The 14,636-nt window shown below is 37.8% G+C and overlaps 1 non-coding gene across 1 annotated transcript; it reads left to right on the plus strand.

Moving 5' to 3' along the window:
• The first annotated feature begins 2,271 nt into the window (after positions 1-2,271).
• On the plus strand, positions 2,272-2,378 carry LOC125996807 (U6 spliceosomal RNA). Its single transcript, XR_007491481.1, has one exon. It is a non-coding gene; the product is annotated as a U6 spliceosomal RNA (small nuclear RNA).
• Positions 2,379-14,636: the final 12,258 nt, after the last annotated feature.

Here is a 14,636-nt window from a genome sequence, read left to right on the forward strand (position 1 = left end):
TCCAAAATTTACAAGGTACTGACAGAACTATACAAGAAAAAAACAACTAACCCCATCAAAAAATGGGGAGAAGAAATGAACAGACACTTTGAAAAAGAAGAAAGGCAAATGGCCAAAAGGCACATGAAAAGATGCTCAACATCACAAATCATCAGGGAGATGCAAATCAAAACTACTATGAGGTACCACCTCACGCCACTGAGATTTGCACACATCACAAAAAAGGAAAACAAGCAGTGGCTGGCGGGGATGTGGAGAGAAAGGAACTCTTTTTCACTGCTGGTGGGAATGCCGTCTAGTTCAGGTGTGTTTCTTGTAGGCAGCAGAAGGTTGGATTGAGTTTTTTGATCCATTTAGCCACTCTTTATCTCTTCACTGTGCATTTAGTCCATTGGTTAAATGAGAGAAAGAATTGTCATGAGGTTGAGTGCCATCTTTGTGTCGAAGTTTGGTGTGTCTATTGGTCAATTTGTTTAAAGTAGATCTTTCCGTTTTTCTTTTAAGGCTGGTTTTGAGTCTGTAAAGTTTCTGAGCTGTTGTTTATCTGTGAAGCCATGTATTCTTCTTTCCAACCTCAAAGTGACTTTTGCTGGGTGCAGTATTCTAGGCAAAGCATGTATTTCATTGAGTTTTGTCACTCTGTCCCACCACTGTCTTCTGGCCCTGAGTGTTTCTTGTGACAGGTCTGTTGTAAATCTAAAGGATACTTCCTTGAATGTAATTTCCCTTTTTGATCTTGCTGCTTTCAGAATTCTGTGGGATTCGTCATTGTGACTGGGATGTGTCTTGGGGTGTTTTTTCTGGGGTCTCTTTTAGTTCATATTCTTCAGGCATGCAGGATTTGATCACGTGTATTCTTTATCTCTGGTAGTTTCTCTTTAATGATGCTCTTGACCATTGATTCTTCCTGGAGATTTCCTTCCTGGGTCTCTGGATTTCAGTGATTTAAATTGTTTCTGTTGAGCTTATCCTAGACTTCTATTTTCATCTGTTCACATTCTTTGACTAATTTTTCCATTGTTTGATCATCATTTGCTTTAAGGCTTTTTTCCAATCTCTTCTGCTGTATGGAGTTGTTATGCATCACATCTTCCAGCTCACTAATTTTCTCCTCAGCTGCTGTTACCCTGATCCATTGAGTCTGTCAATTTGTCAACTGAGTTATTCAGACCTGTTATTTGATCTGTTATTCCAGTTTGGAGTTTTCTGATTTCTGTCTTCATATTTTCTTGGTTCTTATTAGTGTTCTGTTGAACTCGTTTTTGCTTTACTTGAGTTCTGTGAACATGCTCCATATTTCTTCTCTAAACTCCATATCTGAGAGACTGACTAGTTGGTTGGCCATTTTCCAGTAATCAGTGTTGCCATCTTTATTCTCTATGCCTGGTGCTGGCCTGTGTTGATTCCTCATTGTCCCACTTGTTTTGTGATTTTTTTTTTCTATGTGTTGTGGTGGTATTCATTGGCTAAATGTTGTGTGTTGCCATGCTCCTCTGGATCCACCCTTTCTGGATGGGTCAACTCACCTCCAAGTAAGGGGAGCCCTCCATGGATGAAGCCACACACAGGATCAAATCTTAGGCCCGAGCACGCAGCAGAGAAGACAGTCCAGTGAGATATGCTGGGCTTCAGAGTTCCAGCACAGTTTCTAGTGTGATTTTTTTTCTGCTTGTTGCAGTTGGGTTCATTCATTAGAAAGAGCATATGGCTGTGAAGCAGAGCTTCTGGAGCTCTTCTGGAGCCTCCAGGAGAGCGATTTTGCTGGGCCCTTTTCGGCCCACTCAGGAGAGGTTCAGGACGCAGGACAGTAGAAAAACACAGATAGGCAACACACAGAGTCTCTCACAGTAGGTAAAAACTCTGGCAGAAGCCGATTTCTCCACCTTGACATCACAGACAGGGGACCTGCCTTTCTGCAATTTACTGTTGATAGCTGGTTTGCACTCGAGGACAGTCTTCCTTGGCTTTCCAGCCCAGCCTGAGTTACTCTAGGAGAGCGATTTTGTTGGGCGGGATTGCTCTTCTTACTTTGTTTGGGTCATCCTATGTTTGTGAGCAGCTGTTTTCGGGTTTGATTCATAAAAAATCTGATGCTAGAAACAGAGTAACAGATGACATGAGTTCAAGCAACTTTATAAAGGGTTTCTAGATACTAAAACCTTGTTATTAAGGTTTAATTAAGGTGCTGGCACTTTGAGGAAATTCTTTGGTTTTGTGCATCAGTTTGGGCACTCAGGATCAAAATGGTTAGCCATCACTGGTCTAGAAGATGTGCTAGCTTTGGCTACACATATAATAAAATTGGAAGGATACAGAGAATATTGGCATAGTCCCAGTATATGGATGACGTGCAAATTCATGAAGCATTCCATATTTAAAAAAGACTAGAAAATATTCCTTTTTTCATTATCTGAAAACAACTAATATATACCCTTTTGAAAGAAAGGCATGGCAGGCTTTAATTATAATATGAATGAATTATAAGATAAATAAATGTTATTCAGCAAATTTGGTTAAAATAAATTTATTGGCAAATTATCCACATCTTTGCCATGTCAGCTTATCAGCCAGCTACAAATGTCATTTTACTTTTGAAAGAGAAGCAAGTCAAACTGTAAAATTTCCTGAGTACACCAGTCTCAACTGTTACCTCTGGGGCACATCGTTTTGGGTCAGAGAGTATGACAACCTGCTGTAGCCTTGTCAGCTGAACACAAACCCACAAAAACCACCAATGGCCAAATTTGAGTGTAGTTTTACTGATGTCTGCAGAGATGCCTAATCAACCAATTCAATAGGAATGAATATTTTCTGAGTTTGGACAGGCAGCTTGTCTCCTCTGCTCTGATTTCTGGGAGCCCACTAGCCACATCCATGATCCACATCAGTAGCCATATCAGCACATAGGCCCAGTTCCACAGAGTCTGGAATTCCTGAGAATGTGGCCACAGGACACATCATTTTTAATGACATTTTACTGATACAGCACAAATATAAAAAATGCATGTGAAGCCATAAATGCCTCAATAGTTAAAGCAATACCAAGAAAAATAGTAGGTGTTATTTTCTCTGAGTGTACTACAAAATTATAATAATAAAAATTGTGGTAAATAACTACTGTTCTTCTTTCAGACCAAAGAAATAGTACAGCATATTAAGATATTTGCTTCCTATGTGGCCAACATCAATTCAATCTCTGGTACCCTGAGTACAGAGTGAGGAATAAACCCTGAACATTTCATATGAGCCCACAATGTTTCTTCTCAAAGCAAGTTTTGCTCTGTGAAAAAAATGGATAACATAACATAACCATATTTAATGGGTAAAATGTTCCCACTCAACATATCTACTAAATATTTAATATCAAAGATAGATAACACATTCATAAAACTAAATATTGAAACAAACACATACCACTAATAGAGAGTGGAACTGAGCAGACACTAACTAAAAAAAAAAACATAAAGAGGGACAAATGCACAGGGAAAATAATGTTCTTTATTCCTTATCACTATTCATCAAGGAAATAAAGTTCAATACACATTTATGACCTTATATGAGCAAAGTAACTTGTATGAAAAACACAGGACTGGTTAGGATGGAGAAAAAGGGACTCTTTTACTGTTTAAAGGCGATAAACACTCTTAATTAATCATGAAACTATAAAACTGTTTTATAATATTTAATGGCTTTATAGCAGTCAATCTACCACTGAACAAATATCTAGATGAATTTTTAAGCATGTGCATCTTGGCTCAAAATAAAATTTATTTGATATTTAAGAATATTGGCGAAATATCTTTGCTTCATTGTTTGCAATCTATTAACATTTATTCCATTTAATTATGAATAAAATTATAGTAGTAGATACTGGAATGAGATAACTTAAATCAAATCAATATATAATTAAGTTTTATGAAAAATTAAGTCTCTTGAATATTCTGAATTTCAAACACAACACATACTCAGAGAATATATCCCAGAGGAGGTGTATAACTCAAAGGAGAGTATTTTCTTGGCACTTGTGAAGCAGTGAATAATTTCAAGCACAGCAAAAATAAATAAGTTAATTTCTTTAAAAGAACTATATTTTTGGCATAATTTAGTTCAGTGAGCACAACTAGGCCCTCAGGACATTCAGTGTCATCATGTGTATAATACCCAGGAAAACTCATTATGTGTGGACTCAAGGGTATTTTCAAAACTATGTGCATGCCTTGAGCAACAGAAAATTTGTTAGTACCAAAGGGAACTAAGGGCCTAACCTCTGGTGGCCAAAGAAGGACTAATATACACTTTTTTTCCTTCCACAAGTTGGATATCATGATGGAAGAGTATGCAATAGATATCAGTCCTGCAATTAAGGCTCCACTGCTGACTCTGACTTGTCCTTATGTTGAAACAAGTTCCGGAAATGCTCTGGTGAGTTAACTGAGATACCAGTGGGAAAGATTCTAGAGATTATTGAAACTGTATTGGTGATTAAATTGTAAACTTTAGGTAAAATACATAAGACTAGATCCTTTAAATTAAAAGGACTTCAGTGGAGGAAAACTGGAAATTCCTTCCATTTCATTCCAGAAACATGTGGAATAAAATTCTGCCTTCCCGAGAATAGCCTTCCTTCTTTACCAATAGTAGAACATCAGTGTATATACATGAGAGCTAGCACAGAGATAGAGTTTATATTCTTATTGTACAGATTCTTATTTGTATTCCATTATTGACAGTTCTTAAATTGTTTCCAAAAGTCTTGAAATGCTTTCCAAATTGAAGAAATAAGTTGTTTAAGAGAGATAAACACATTTTTACACAAAAATAGATCAGCAGTGTGTGTGTGTGTGTGTGTGTGTGTGTGCGCGCGCGCGTTCATGTGTGTGCACTTAACATTTGATCAGAGATTAAACTAGGTCCTCCCAAATACAAAAGTTACATTCTCAGACTTGGATCAAATATTTTTGGAGGGACCACAGACAGCATAGTCTGGGGTTCGTGTGTTGCTGAGAACAGAATCTTACTACACTGCATAAAATTCACATGTTCTAACCTTTTGATCCATACCCTAAACCCCTGATTATATATTTTAATGAAAGAACATAACCATATTTTCTCATTAATTAGTTAAGGGATTAAAAAGAAACCCACAATTAAGGGAATAGTTTAAAGGTTAGGGTTTTGCCTTGCCCTAATACCAATGCCATATTTAGTTCAAAAACACCACAAGGACTGATTCCAGAGTCCAGAGATGGATATTTTCCAGCCTTCTATCTATCTACCTCCCAAGCCCACCACTCTTGTGTTTCATGAAAGTCTATATTTCTTGACTCAACCAGTGACCTCAGCTGTCTCATTTTTCCCTGATGGAAGAAAACCATGGAATGGAAAAAGTACATTTTTAAAGATTATATTGAGAGTTGTAGATTAAAATGTATCCAACAAAATATAGATGGTAACAAAATCTCCTAGTGGACTATTTGAATTAATTGTATATTTTGAAAGCACTAATGTTCTTAAAAATGGAATTGGAACAACAGCAACAGAGAAATCCAACCACAACCAGAAGGCAAGAAATAATAAAAACCAGAGCAGAAATAAACAACATCGAAACTAAGAAAACAATACAAAAAATCAATGAGACCAGGAGTTGGTTTTTCGAAAAAATAAACAAGATAGACAAACCATTGGCAAAACTCACCAAAAAAAAGAGGGAAAACACCCTAATCAGTAGGATCACAAATGAAAGGGGCGAGATTACAACGGAACCCCAAGAAATACAACATATCATGAGATCATATTATGAACAACTATACTCAACTAGGCTAGAGAACCCAGTAGAAATCGACAGATTCTTGGACAAACACCCTCTTCCAAGACTGGAAAAGGAAGATCTAGAAATCCTAAACAGACCAATCACCTCAGAGGAAATTGAAGATGTAATTTAAAAACTCCCTAAGAACAAAAGCCCAGGCCCAGATGGATTTACAGGTGAATTCTATCAAACATTTTAAGAAGACTTACTACCACTTTTCCATAGGCTCTTCCAAACCATAGAAAAAAACAGGAATCCTCCCCAACTCCTTTTATGAGGCTAATATCACACTCATTCCCAAAGAAGGCAAAGACACTACCAAAAAAGAAAACTACAGACCAATCTCACTAATGAACATAGATGCAAAGATACTTAACAAAATCTTAGCAAACCGAATCCAGCACTTCATCAAAAAGATCATACATCACGATCAAGTGGGATTCATTCCAGGAATGCAAGGTTGGTTCAACATACGCAAATCAATCAACATTATACACCACATAAACAACATGAAAGACAAAAACCACATGATCATATCAATCGAGGCAGAGAAGGCGTTCGACAAAATCCAACATCCTTTCATGTTAAAGACACTCAGCAAAATAGGGTTAGAAGGAACCTTCCTCAAGATAGTTACAGCTATATATGATAAGCCCACAGCCAACATTATACTCAATGGTGAGAAACTAGAAGCATTCCCACTAAGATCAGGAACTAGGCAAGGCTGTCCACTCTCCCCACTCTTATTCAATATAACCTTAGAAGTTCTAGCAATAGCAATTCGACAAGAGAAGGGAATCAAAGGAATTCAAATAGGGAAAGAGGAACACAAGCTATCTCTATTTGCTATGATGATATGATGATATGATGATATACATCGAGAACCCTAAAGAGTCCACAGTAAAACTCCTAGAAACAATTAACCAATACAGCAAAGTGGCTGGTTACAAAGTCAATACACAAAAAACAGTAGCGTTTCTATATACAAACAATGAAGTTGAGGAGAGAGAGATTAAAAATACAATTCCATTTAAGATAGTTTCAAAAAATATCAAGTATCTAGGAATCAACCTTACAAGAGAAGTGAGAAACCTATACCAGGGAAACTTCAAAACACTTCAGAAAGAAATTGAAGACGATCTAAAGAAATGGAAGAACATCCCATGCTCATGGATAGGTAGAATTAACATAATCAAAATGACTATCCTACCCAAACTCCTATATAGATTTAATGCAATCCCTATCCAAATCCAGACACAATTCTTTAAAGAATTAGAACAATCATTCACAAAATTCATCTGGAACCACAAAAGTCCCAGGATAGCCAAACAAATACTGAAAAACAAGAAGCTGGGAGGCATCTCCTTACCTAACTTGAAACTATACTATAAAGCCATAGTAATCAAAACAGCATGGTACTGGAACAGAGACAGGACCTCAGACCAGTGGGTCAGAACAGAATTCCCAGACATAAACCCCCAGGTATATAGCCAACTAATATTTGATAAAAGAGGCAAGAATCTGAAATGGAACAAAGAAAGCCTATTCAACAAATGGTGTTGGTACAACTGGAAAACCACATGTACGAAAGTGAAAATCAACCCATACCTTACTCCATATACAAAAATCAACTCAAAATGGATCAAAGACCTTGAAATCAGACCCGAATCCATAAAGTTTATCGAGAATAAAATAGGCAGAACACTCGAAGACCTATATATCAAAAAGGTCTTTGAGAATGGAGCACCAATGGCAAGAACGTTAGCATCAAACATAAACAAATGGGACTACATCAAACTAAAAAGCTTCTGCATGGCAAAAGAAACCCTACTTAATGCAAGAAGACAGCTAACAGAATGGGAAAAAATCTTTTCACTCGACATATCAGATAAAGGGCTGATATCTAGAACATAGAAAGCACTCAGAAAGCTGAGCCCCCCAAAACCAAACAAAGCTATAAAAAAATGGGGAGAAGAAATGAATAGACATTTCTCTGAGGAAGACAGAAGGATGGCCAACACACACATGAAAACATGCTCACCTTCACTCATCATCAGGGAGATCCAAATCAAGACAACAATGAGATACCACCTTACACCAGTGAGGATGGCTCACATCAAAAATAATGGAAACAACCTATGGTGGCGGGGATGCGGTATGAAAGGAACTCTCATCCACTGCTGGTGGGAATGCCCCCTAGTCCAACACCTATGGAGGAAAGTCTGGAGAGTGCTCAAAGAACTCAGAATTGAGCTGCCATTTGACCCAGCAATTGCTCTCCTAGGCATATACCCACAAGATGGAAGGACATTCATTCCAAAATACATGTGCACCCCACTATTTATCGCAGCACTCAGTATAATAGCCAAATCTTGGAACCAACCTAGATGTCCAACAACGGATGAATGGATCATTAAGATGTGGTACATATACACAATGGAATACTACATGGCAGTTAGAAATGATACAATCACAGACTTTGCAGCAACGTGGATGGACCTAGATCATGTTATGTTAAACGAAGTAAGTCAGAAGACAAAAGATAAACACAGAATGGTAGCACTATTCTGAAATACCTAGAACATACATTTTACACACAACTAATACCTAACAATCATATAACAGGGTTCAACAGGGTAGAAACTCCGAACACTGTAATAGTCAACATATACGTGGAAGCAGTGTCCAAAATACATGAAAAACGAACAACGCAAACTCTTGACAGCACATTATACCACAAAGAAAACAGAAACAGCAACATAGAGAGAACAGGTATGTAATCAGACTCCTACAACAAAGGCCCACAATAATCCCTTAGGGATCGTTAACAGGAACACAAGTATAGAACACCACGGGAATTCACGGACTGCAAGGGCAACATACCATAACACTACGTTTTAATCCCTTTACCTTAATATATTTTAAATAACCTCTCAGCTTTTCTGTTCACAGGCGCCCTTAGATACAAAGGGCGGACAAACTAAGATGGCAACTCGGGATACCACAGGAGATACCATACCTTGCCTGCACTACGAGATGGCCACGCGAAAACTCTTTAACATACACTTTATCTCTAGGTTAAACCTTCATTTAGGAATTGAAGCACGTGACCAGTCAGTCCACCAAAGCAGTACCTGCGACGTACAGACCTAAACTACAGGTTCTAGTCATCGAACACATTCAACCAAACCAGCATTCCCTTGCAATTCTCTTCGTTCTTCTCACTACTTTTTTTTTCTTCTTTTTTGCTCTTCTATTCTTCTCTTTACTTTTTTCCCTTTCGCTTCTCCCTTTCTTTCTTCGATATTTTCTCTTTTCTCTTCCTTCATACCCCTCCCATATACCTTCCCCTTTCTCCCCCCCAGAAATCCAACTATCCCTTCACCCCTCAATCCCATCCAGGTCTCCCACCATATTAAAACTCTCCACCCTCAGCCCTTAATCTTTTAGGCATCAAGATCGACCTCCCACCCAATGAACCAGTACCCAGCTCCCAGGCGAGGGGACACCCAGCCAAACCCGCACCTCGTCTCCTGCAAGAAAAGACAGCCAACTCCCCTGTGGACTCATGCTGCGAGACCCTCCCTACCATCTCCCCCTAACTGTGGACTGTTTCTTGAAACCGGACTTAGGTCCAATAGTATCCCCAATGCAAGAACTCTTCCAAGACCTCCCTGCCGCAAAATTTTTACCAATCTGAAGAAGGTCAGGGGGTGTGATTGGAAGATGCCTACAAACCCACACACCACAAGAAAAATCCAAAAGACAATGGGAAAACTGTACTTCCAACATAGGCATAAGACCTGTAATACACTACCTCTTTACCTGTTCTCCCCCAATTGTAAAGTAGTCTGTTGCACCACTTTGGTCCTTTAAAAACTTCGCTAACTCATTTTATCTTATTATTTTTTTTTGTAATTTATTTAACTAATTAATTTTTTTAAATGTTTGTCCTACATATACATTTGTGGGCACATATACTTTTATTTCTTTTTTTTTTATCGTTTTTGGGTATGCAATCTATTGCTGTTACCCACTCTGTCCACCCCAAATACACCGACAATATAATGGAGCACCACTTCCCCATGCAAAGGCACACTAAATAAAGGGGAAATCTTACATACAAAAAAAAAAGAGCTCTTATCTACTAGAGATAGGAACTCATAGTTGTTTATAATACAGGGATATCTCCTACCTTGAAAATATGTCATGTGGAATCAACTTAGACCTCAGGTGATTAGATACCATTCATCCAGCCTTGAACCCTGGATCCCAGACATAGAAACGGCACAGCTCTTCACAACAGCTGCAAGAAACAAACTCCATCTGGGACAGCCTTAATACTGCAGGGTCAACAACAAGGGCCAGCTCTAACATGATATCACGACAATGAGGAAAATGTGAACAACTTGACCTTAGAGCAGTTTAGCCTACCTTACCAGCTAACGACAAGACAAAACCAGAAGACGTGGCACCCTTTGGTAGGTCCAAAAAGCCAAGATCGTGATTTACAGATGACTGGCTGCTAGAACCACGACCAGACTGTATACATCTTGGGACCAATAAAAAAGCCCTAGTCTAGGGCTTGAGCTAAGACCTGCACAATAAGCATGATCCCCAGTTCCAAAGGTCCGGCAGAGACAATTGTAACGGAAAGGGGATTCTGGAAGCACAAAGAAAGACGCTATTCTAGATGCCATCCTAGGTTCAGTGCAAAGACCAAGACCACCAACCACAGAAGATGGATTAAAATAGCACTGAGGTAACGGAACCTCTAGATTCACAAAGACTGACTTCACCATAAGTCCTACCTCAGGATCTGTACAGATACTGAGACCTCTAAACACAGAGCTCTGACTGTATCACCCTGGACAGAGCAGAAGTCTTCCACACACCAAAAAAAAAAAAAAAAAAAAAAAAAAAAAACACCACCGGGAGAGTAATGATCCTGAGCAAAGAGCTGATCCCATGACACTATACTCCAAGGACGGAGAAACCCCATATCGCATAGGGCAAGTGAATTCCTTTTCGAATAACCCCAATATTTACTGTGCCAGGGCAGGAGGGAAAAAAAAAACAAAAATACAAAAAACACAAAACCTTGGACATTTATACATATATATATATATATCTTACCTTCATTTATTATCGTTATTATTATTTTTATTTACCTAGCTATTTTGGTCGATTTCTCTGTTTGGATGTGATTATTGAAATTGTTGTCCCCAATTAGTCTTATTTTTTTTTCTCTCTTCCTTTCTCTTCTTTCGTTTTGTGCTACGCCATGTTTCTTATTTCAAGACCACGGCGTGTTTTTGTTGTTGTTGTTGTTGTTGTTTTTTCTTTTTTGTTTGTTTGTTTCTTATTTTTTTAATATTTTTTTATCTGATTTTTGTGGTGCCTATCGATATAACCGGAGTCCTCACTGGATATTTGACACTTCCTTTGGTACTGGTGGAGTGTTTCACCTTCTTGTTCTCATTCACTTCCCAAATTGATGATGAGAACCTCTAGAAGGATTCTACCCATTTTCGGGGTATTAGACCCTTACCCCAGATTATTTACTTTCTCTTTTTCAGGCAAAATCACGTAACTTGAACTAGCTAGCCCTGCCCCCACTTACAGGGGGAAATAAGGGAGGCAGCAAGACCAAACTGATGCAAGACTACTAAGTAGTAGGTTAGATACAGAGGGGACCATATATTCTAACCGCCCTGAGGGTGAGGGAAGAGGAAATGGGAGGTAGGACAAAAACGGAGGGTTAGGGAGGACAATTTGGGGATGGGAAGCCCCCCTGATTTTATGTAAATATGTACCTAAAATATTATTGTCAACAATATGTAAGCCACTATGATCAAAATAAAAATTATATTAAAAAAAAATTTAGAATCCTCTATTAGATTGGTACAAAACCATAAGCCAGAAAATGTGCCCATATTTTCTTCTTTCTTTTAGAAGAGTATGTGAATTGATTACAAACTGTTGATTGACCTGAATTAATCTTTATTCTTGCCTGAACAAAATTAATTCCTACACTCACATCAATTATATTAGGTCAAGATGTGTAATTCAGGCTGAACCTACATTAAAAAGTCTATTTACTCAGGCCTTTGATGTTAATCTGGATAATTTCTCTAGGAAATAACTCTTATCTACAAATAAAGAACTATTAATGTCAAAAAAAATGGAATAGACCTGAGGAATTTAATTGTTATGTTATTAGGGTTAGCAAGTTGGAGCAAGTTACAATCAAATCAATCTAATGTTCAATTCTGGGGCAGCACTTAGTAACAAACTATACTTTGGGACTTCAAACATACAGGTGAAATGTAATCAAGTATTCACTTTAATAATTGAGATAATAATATTACACAAATTAGAGTTAAAGATATTGAAATCATATCTAAGAACAACAGAATAATTTAGTTAAATATATAAGTTTAAGTTCATAGAAATATATTAAGTTCATAGTATAAATAAATAAATTTAGTTCAAATGTATGAGTATTTTAGCTCACCACATATATCACCAAGGACAATCAAAATAACCTATTATCCTTATCTCTCTTTTGCCTTCCCTTTACTTATGGTAATCACTAGAATTTACACAAATTTTAGGGTTTGTATTGCTATAATTGTTAGTTTATTTGCTTTGATTATTGATATTTCAAATGAAAATGAAACCATCTAGTAATTGTCCTAAAGTTTGAGGAAAGCATTTGAAAAAACATTTTTGCATACCTAAACTTTCTTCTCTGATGAAATCAAATTATGGTTTTAGTCATTGACTAATATTAGTTATATCTCTGTTCCTGTCATATATCAGTGATGTATATCAGGAAACGGTATAGATTATCCTTCCTGTTTTACAGATCTATCAAAATAGATCTGTAATATAAAGACCAACGAGAACCGAAATTCGCTGAAAAATTTATAATTGCAGGTTAAATATTTTAGGTAATGAAAGAGAATGATTCATAGTCACATTAAAAAAAATTACTTAGGAGCTGGAGATATAAACCAGCGGTAAGGTATTTGCCTTCCACAATGCTGAATCAGGACCAATGGTGGTTTGATTTCTGGCATCCCATAAGATCCCCTGAGCCTGCAGGGCTGTTTCTGAGTGCAGAGCCAGGATTAATCCCTGAGCATCGCCTGGTGTGATCCCCCCCACCCCCGTTGCAGACATGTTAGCGTCCCTAAGCAAAAACTTAGTGGGTTAGATAATTCTCACTAGGAATAAGTGGGTACACAAGGCAGACGAATATGAAATATGAAAATAAAATAAATGAGACCACACAAAATGAATTGTATGGGGACCCACGTCCAAGGGACGAGAGACAATTTTTTTTTCAGCTGATGACATTTTTAAGCACGAGTTCTGGTATTCAGGATGTCCTCAGGGAGAACAAAGAGTAAGAGAGCAGTACAATGGGGAAACAGGCCTAGAATCTACATATCAAATGACTATCCTATAGGTGAGAAAGACGCCTGTTGGAGGTTGGTGATGGAAGTGTTTTTGGGTAAGCAAGGTTTAACAAGAAAATAGGAGAGAGATAGAAATATTTATGATTTTTATCTAGTTGCCGGAAAATAAATTTTTGGGGAAACAGAAATAATTGTTTACCATCATAGAGCTAGACTCAGAAAAACAAGCTGCTGGTGCCAGGTTATACTAAAAATATGGGGGCTTTGGTACTGACATTTCTTTGCAGGAAAGCTGAGGACGAATTTCTATAGTGGGCAGAAACGAATTAAAGGGGAAAATGTTGAGTCAATACCATGTAGGAAGTATGACAGAAATATCGCCAGTGATCCATGCAAAGGGTCAATGATAGACCTCTAAAAGGGCCTTCTGGCAGATATTAGACACTGCACCAGGAAGGCAAAAAGCCACATCTGGTGCATGCCCCCCTAAGTGGGGGATAACACCCCCCAAAAAAGAAAAAAGTTGTTTTGTTTTATATAAATTTTTAGCTGTATATAAATACAGTTCCACCTTTAAATGAGACAGAGGGGCAAAAGTTCATCAACTTTTTAGTTTTATATGATGGCAAATACATTTATATAACTTCATCAACTTCCAAATTAATTTAGTGGCTGAGAAAAAGATAATAAGTACGTAATGTGATCATACCTATATAAACTACATAATAATGAGAAAGTCAGGGCCGAAGTGGTGGCACAATGGTAGGGCATTTGCCTTGCACAATCTGACCTAGGGTCAGATCAATCCCCTGACATTCTATATAGTCCCCCAAGCCAGGAGCAATTTCTGAGCGCATAACCAGGAGTAAGCCTTGAGCATCACCAGGTGTGGCTCAAAAAACAAAAAGAAAAAAAATAATGATGAGAAAGTTAGGAGCCAGAGCAGTGGCACAGGCTGTAGGGTGTTTGCCTTGCACATGCTAACCTAGGATGGACTGCAGTTTGATCCCCCTGCATCCTATATGGTTCCCCGGGCCAGGCATGATTTCTGAACTCTTAGTCAGGAGTAACTCTTGAGCATCACCGGGTGTGGCCTAAAAAACAAAAACAAAAACAAAAACAAAAGAGAAATTTATGGTGCTCATTTCTACCATAAATTTCAGGAATTACTTGAAGCTTAAAATGATAAGAAACAGAAATTTTATGTTCAAATGTTTTGATTTGTTTTGCAGCCAACATCACGAAAGATGAAGAAACACAGCCCTACCTGTGATACAGGACCTCCACTTCAGAGCTTCCCTCTCCCCAGCTGCCCTCTGGGACTTTATTTTTGACAAATGCATTGAGCTTTACTAAAAAAAAAAAAAAAAAAAAAAAAAAAAACTATGAATAATTTCACC

The sequence above is a fragment of the Suncus etruscus genome, chromosome 18, assembly GCF_024139225.1.
Source record: "Suncus etruscus isolate mSunEtr1 chromosome 18, mSunEtr1.pri.cur, whole genome shotgun sequence".
NCBI classification, from domain to species: Eukaryota; Metazoa; Chordata; class Mammalia; order Eulipotyphla; family Soricidae; genus Suncus; species Suncus etruscus.